Source organism: Meriones unguiculatus, chromosome 1, assembly GCF_030254825.1.
Source record: "Meriones unguiculatus strain TT.TT164.6M chromosome 1, Bangor_MerUng_6.1, whole genome shotgun sequence".
Lineage (NCBI taxonomy): Eukaryota > Metazoa > Chordata > Mammalia > Rodentia > Muridae > Meriones > Meriones unguiculatus.
This window is the reverse complement of record NC_083349.1, coordinates 96,734,050-96,741,260: the sequence shown is the minus strand read 5'-3', so window position 1 is coordinate 96,741,260 and position 7,211 is coordinate 96,734,050. Positions and strand designations below refer to the sequence as shown.

General features: G+C 36.2%; 1 long non-coding RNA gene across 1 annotated transcript; it reads right to left on the bottom strand.

Moving 5' to 3' along the window:
• Positions 1–247: 247 nt before the first annotated feature.
• LOC132648926 (uncharacterized) lies at positions 248–6,454 on the bottom strand. Its single transcript, XR_009587328.1, has 3 exons — positions 6,309–6,454; positions 4,025–4,072; positions 248–905 (listed from the first exon to the last, which is right to left on the bottom strand). It is a non-coding gene; the product is annotated as an uncharacterized LOC132648926 (long non-coding RNA).
• Between the last annotated feature and the right edge of the window lie 757 nt (positions 6,455–7,211).

Below are 7,211 nucleotides of genomic sequence, written 5' to 3'. Positions count from 1 at the left end.
ATGTGTTGTTAAATCTTTGGTTAATAAACCTTATTCCAACCTAATAATCAACTGCTCGATGCCAGACCAAACTGCAGGCTCTGGAACTTCATCCACACTTTAAAGTGTGTCAAACCATGTCATATAGAAATAGACATTTTGACTTTGTTTCTTAAAATTATAGAAACTTTAGGACCTACAAAAAAGCAACAATTTCATTTTTAGCACTTTGATTTCTGCTGTCAAACACTCAACAAAGGACCTGTGATCAAAGAAGACTGGGTAGTTAGACCTCTGCCATAACACCCTAGTGGGCAGGGAAAGTGGGAACTAGACAATGGATTTTGTACTTTCTATTGTTATGCCTTCTGCTCATGTTCAAAGTCATTTGTTTTTGGAACCAAAAGGCAGCCATGGCTTTTGCAAGTAAATATATTTACTGGGGCTTGCTTCATCTGAAAAGTAGCTCTTCTTACTGCTAATTCTTCGTAATATTTCCTTATGGAAAGAACAGAAAATGCTGTTTGCCAAGGAATCCATGAATAAATGCTTGCAAAAGTTCTTCTTTCCTTCAATGGATGGCTTGTTTATAAGGGAAAGTGAAGCACGCACTTAGCACACTTGGTAATAGTCAACTAATTTCAGATTTCTGTTTCCTCCATGGAAGTATTTTACATGTCAGTGGTCACCAAGGAGTTTATTGTTAAGTAAAGTTAAAGGGTTTGCTTTGATCCTGGAAGCCCGTCATTAAAACTCTTGCCAACTGGCAAATACTTGAAAGGTCTGGTATTCAGCCTTGAGCCAAACTTGAGGAGAGTTTAGTCTATTAGAGTTGGCGGATTTTTTTTCTTAGTGTGCGTTTTCTTCTCTGAAAGACTCCCCAGAAGGATGAATTAATAAGATGTCAAGAAAAGGAACATTTAGATCTGAAAGGAAAATGGACAAAGGTATCATTATACATTTTCCAAAAAAAGGCAAGAGACTGCCTCACAGCTCAACACTCAACCTGCCTGACTTCTCAAACAGAAAAATCCTGACACATAGGCAGGCCCTCTGAGACCCTCTCAGCCCACTTCCTTCCTCTTTGCTTTTCTTCTTGCATGTGATGAGTCTTATTGCCACTAACTCCAATGCTCAATGGGAAGAACCTGTCACTTGGAACCCTGTGACGCCTCCCTCAGCAGTCCAAATGTCTATCTGAGTTGTCATAATTTCAGTGTTTTGTTTTGTTTTAGGTTCTTTTGCCTCTCTGCTAGTCCTAAGCAAGACTAAAAAAGTGTAGGAAACTTCAAGTTGTAGGTTAGGGTTCTTCATATTTTTTAGGTCCTCTTCCTAGAAAGGTTGGATTAATGTTTTTGATAATTCTTCATGGACAAAACACAGTCTTTCCTTGGGAGTGTAAAAATCCAACACAGATTAGTTAGTGGAAAGAAGACATATATATATATATATATATATATATATATATATATATATATATATTGCTTAACTCCTCCTTATTTGTTAAAGATGTATTTTAATATATTCTCAGAAAAAAAATTAACATCTCATTGTGGTTTTGTGGGCTATGATAATGTGGTGGAGTATTAAACATTCTGTGTTTTCTAGTTTTTCTGTCAAGGCTTTTGCAATAAACTCTTGAAATAAAGAAGTACATTCCAAATGATGTACTTTGCCTTCAGTGCACATTAATTCACCCATTTTTTTCTTCCATGACTACATGTCATCAATCACTAAATTATTTGCATCTATTCTTTAAAAAAAAAAAAAACATATATTAGTTCATCACTCAAAGATAGGAAAGGCTTCTCCGGGGGAGTATACGGTGATTGACACAGAGACCTAAAAACTGGTCGAGATACAAAGAAAAAGAGAGTGTGGACTAATCACCATAAAGGTGACCTCTCTATCATTTGCCTCACTCACAGCGCTCATGGATCATTACATGGTAGAAGGTAGAAATATTGTTAAGAGCCAAATGAGGTATACAACTACACAGAGGCAGGATTTTTTCAACCTGACAGGACAGGTACATTTCTGAAGTCACAGTAGTTGTGACAACGAGGGCAAGACTTGCACAGGATTGAACCAGACAAAATGCCAGCATGGGGGAGGAACCTGTGTGCAGAGTTCTATATGCAGTACAGAAGCTATTGGCAGTTGAAAGCTGCTGAGAGGGAGAAAATAAATGAGAGAGAGAAAGAGACAGAGTCAATTTTCTTTAAGATTGTTGATCTAGGGATCAACTGCACTCCAGTGGATGGCCACACACCCAAGAGTATGTGCACAGCACAAATTGCACTTGATGGATCTCAGAAATACAGGAGGACATCACGCTCAGTCAGTAGGGGAAAAGGACTGGATTTGTAGAGTCATTGGAGGGAGGGTGAAGGTTATACAAACACATTTCATGAACTCCTCAGATAATTAATTTAAAATTTTATTTTTCCATATTTGTGTGTTTTTCACACCATACTCCTTAATTTTGGAAAGTTTTTCTTTCATATTTAAGGTTATGACATAATTATATCACTTCGTCCTTCCCTTTCCCATTCCAAACGCTTCCATAAACTTTCATTCTTTCCTGAAAATTCATGGCCTTTTTCTGGTTCGCTTCTAAAATCATAAGGTTGAGCAATTTGTTATAAAAATCAAGTAATGAAATGTATTTAATAAACCCTTTAGTCCTACTTCATTTGTTTCTGTCTTCACTATCTTACTAGAGCTAAGTACTGTCTTTATCTTGGAATATCTACATTTCTGAAATCACTTAGATGCATTTGTAAACAGAAATATGTAAAATGCTAAAAATGAAGTTATTATATTGTAATTTTTACTCTGCCATCTTATTTTCTCTCAGTATAACAGAGATTTCTTTCAACATTTACATGTTTATTGATTTGTCAAACATGATATTCAAGTCGGCCCAAGATTTAAACAATTCCATTCCTTTTTAACATGATTCTATTCTTATTCCATCTGTAGTAGTGTAATAAAATCATGTTATAAAATCCACCTCAGAAGTAATTTAACCGACATGCCCCAGTGAATTACCCAGTACTCTCTGAAATCAAATCTTCTGAAGCTGGAAGTTTCTCGGCTAGTAGTCTCAGGCCAATGTGACATTTTCTTAAAGGATATGTGCTTTTCTTCATTTAAGAAAACAACTACTCAAATTAACTTCACAGGTACATATTCATCACACAAGTGATAAAATAATGCCTAGAGCTTGAATATATGCATTAACAGTTCAGGCTCCATGTGGGTTCCCTAGTAAGGGGAGAAAAGACAGTCTCTGACATGAACTAAGTTGTCTGCTCCTTGATCACTTCTCCCTGTTGAGGTGACCTAGCCAGCCCACAGAGGAGGATGCAGACTGTCCTGATGGGACCTGATAGGCTAGGGTCAGACAGTAGAGGAGGAAGACTTCACCTATTAGTGGGCTAGGGGAGAGGGACAGGGAAAGAAGAGAGAGGGGGGTTGGGACGGGGAGGAAATGATGGAGGTGGCTATAACCAGAATACAGAGTGAATAAATTGAGGAGGAGGAGAAGGAGGAGGAGAACTAAAGCAATGTGAAAACACATCACACAGACTACTTGCAGATTCTGAGAATTGTAAAATCCTACAGCTATGATGAAATATTAACGTGAAGCATGCACACAAGACTAAAAAACTGTCATTTCTCCATATGTGAAGCTAAACTAAGCAAATCGCACTATTTTCATAACTTACTTTCACTCCAGAGGAAAAATGAATAGGCCCACACTTGCAGTGAAAAGATAACATTGTTTTTAAAGCATAACCTGACATTTTGTGAATGGTTTACATTTTGTAAGTTTCTAAAATATAGTGATCTTAATCTGTCTGTGTTAATTTTAGTGTTGCCTCTTGACATTTGCTACACTGTCAAGATGAAGGCATTCGCTGAATTCTGTTGACAGGTGTGGATCACAGCAGCTGAGAACACCTCTCAGCAGGGGTCTCTGGATGACCTACCAAGACTGGGTTCCAGATGGCAGCTACTGGACACTATTAAGACTCACCTGCTCAGTAACCCTGGACAAATGCATCTTTTGTACATATTTTTCCCTCTGGAGAAAAAAAAAATGAAGACGTATTTCAATATCCAAAGATTGTGAAGAAGACATGACACAAATGACAGAGGACAATCCATTTCATTATGTAATAATGGTTTGATGTTTAATAAACCCTTTGAAATAATGTTAAATGGTAACCAAATATAAGATTTCATTGTATTTTAAAACTTAAAAACATAGTTATGTGAAGACTTCTTTTGCATTTTCTTATAGTGAAATACATGCAGAATGACTGTGTTAACATACTTTTTCCATTAATTTGTTTCATAAAATGTATTTTGATTATAGTCTTTCATCTCCCCTAACTCCTCCCAGATCCTTCTCACCTCCCTACTCACACAACTTTATTTTTTTCTTTCTCCTTTTCTTTAAAAAAAAAACAAAATATGAAAAATAAAGATAGATTAAAAAAACAAAAACAAATTAGACTCCCTTCTGGGGAAAAGAAAGCAAAAAGCACTAAAACCAAGAGAAAACAAAAAGCACTAAAAACCCTAATGGAACCCTTTTCCGTTGGCCAACTACTCCTATATGGTACTACAAAATACTGAAGGAAAAAAAGAAACCATCAGTGTAACCCAGCTACAAACCCTGCCACCTACAACCACGGCCTACCCGTGAGACATCCTGGTGCAATAGTGGCACAAATACAATAGAAAAAACTCACCAGGTTAGTCAGGAGATGGAGCCCATAACTATCACTGTTAACAAGGCAACGTACATGAGACTAGAGAGATCATGAACTTTAAGGGACAAGCTAACACTATTATTCTGCTAAAGGAGAACATCAGGAAAATCACTCTAAATGTTAGCACAGCTTTCAATGTCATTTCATAATTTTGAATCTATTCACACTTTTCTGTGATGAAATGTCTACTGATAGGCTACTACAAATAACACTATTATGAAAATAAGTTTATAAATAATCTCATTGAAATTTTACTTTTGATTTTTATATGTATTTACTAAGATGGGAAACTGAGATATGAGGTGATTATGATATTACTAATTTTAACTTTTAATAGAACCTCCACAGTATTTTCTGTGGTGACCACATAGTTTCAAGCTCTTACCAATACAAGATGAAAAATACACACTTCTTCTCCATCTTTGTCAACATATGCTATTTACAAAGTATGCTTTGTTTTCTCTTTTGGGTTGGTGTATTTTTGATAGTAGCCATCCATGAGATGGAATATGGTATCTATGGGGTTTTGATGATATGCTTTTCAAATGCAGTAGACTATTTGTTCATTCTCTTTGAATAATTGGCTTTTCATGTGCATTATTTGTGTTGTATTAATGTAAAGTTATAATAAATGTTTCTATTCTCTATATACTAACCTTTATCAGATATGTGCCTTACAGATATTTTCTTCCATTCCATCCAGTGCCTTTCAAGGTATTGATGGGATGTTTTAATGAATAGACATATTTCATTTTATATTAGTCAAAGGTATCTCCTTATATTTTTGTTTCCTGTGTTGTGGTGTCAAAATTAATATTACTAACTCCAACATAATGATCTTTTCTTCCTGTTTTCTCAGAGTTTAGAATTGCACAGCTTATATTTTAGTCTTTAATTGGTGGTTAGTTAATGCTGTCAGTATCCTAAAAGACTGCCCTTCTCTCTAACAGTCTTGACATTTCTGTGAAAATAATTTGACTAAAAATGTCAAGATTTGTTTATAAGATTTGTATTCATTCCTCTTGGCCTGTGTATCTGTCTTATGCCAGCATCACACTGCTTTGATTACAATAGCTTTGTTACAAGTTTTGAAGAAGAGTCAAGCTTCAAGTTTGTGCTTTCTCAAAAATTTTGTTGTCTGAATTCTTCTTGAAAGGATAATATATTACACAACATTGGACTTATAGGAATTGTTTTTTCTTTGACCATCTCGGACTCTTTCCCTTTTAAGGAATCTGGAACTCTATACTATAAGTTGCCAATGTAACTAAAATTACTAGGAAGAAATGGAGATGCCCATGGTGTTGACAATTCAATCAAATCAAGTATGTTTTAAAAATGTAAGAAGTGTTCTCAACATTTTTGTTTAACTTTTTATTTACTAATGATTTTATACATGAGCACTGTATTTATGTCATTTTCACCCCTCCCATGTATCCTTCCGTGGATCTTCCAAATTTTTTCCAAGCCTTTTTGTTCTTTACTTACTATTATTATACACACATTCACACAACATGCACATCCACATGTACACACACACACCTTATTTAGGCAACTGTTTTGTTAGTATTTCATGGGTGCATCCTCTGTGCAGTGTCTAGAAGATGCTCTCTCCCAGCAGCATGGTCCTCTAGTGCTTATACTCTTTCTTCTTTCTTCCCATGGTGTTTCTAAGCCTGAGTGGCTGCCATACACTGTTCACCTTCAAAATAAAGAAAAGAACATAAACTCTTTCAATGATTAAAAAAAAGCCTTAAATTTGACCAGGGATTTTACTTGGTAGACAAAATGCTTGCACACCACGTATGAAAACCTGAGTGCAGATCTCTAGAACCCACGTGATGCCGAATGCTGTAATAAAATGTGCGCTTCTGAAATCTCAGAGCTAGTACAGAAAGATTGGTGTTGAAGCAGATGGTTCTTCAGAAGCTCTCAGGCCAGGTAGTCTGGCACATGAACTAGGAGAACAAGAAGAGACCCTACCTGAGACAAGGTGGATGGTGACCAATAGCCAAGGTTGTCCTATTACATCCACAAGCTTGCTGTTGCATGCACATGCACACACACACACACACACACACGACACACACAGACACAAAAACACATGCATGTGTGCACATGCAAGAAGGAAAGAGAGAGAAATATTTAAAAAAATCTTAAATACCAACTTCTCAGGTGGAATTCATATTTGAAACCCAATAAAATGCACATTTGTCATTGGGGTGAACTCTGCTTGTTTCTAAGTGTCAGGGCAGATTTCCATTGTGCTTTGTCACTGTGTGTTAGCATCATTTTCTGTGCATTATTTAAGGCCAGTACCTACTTAATTTCACCTATGTAGTAATTTAGACCCTGAAGCTAAAAAGCCTGACAGATCATGGGGACTTACCACCATGTTTAAGTATCTTGCTAAGATAGGCTAACGGAATCATTTCCCCAGAAGCA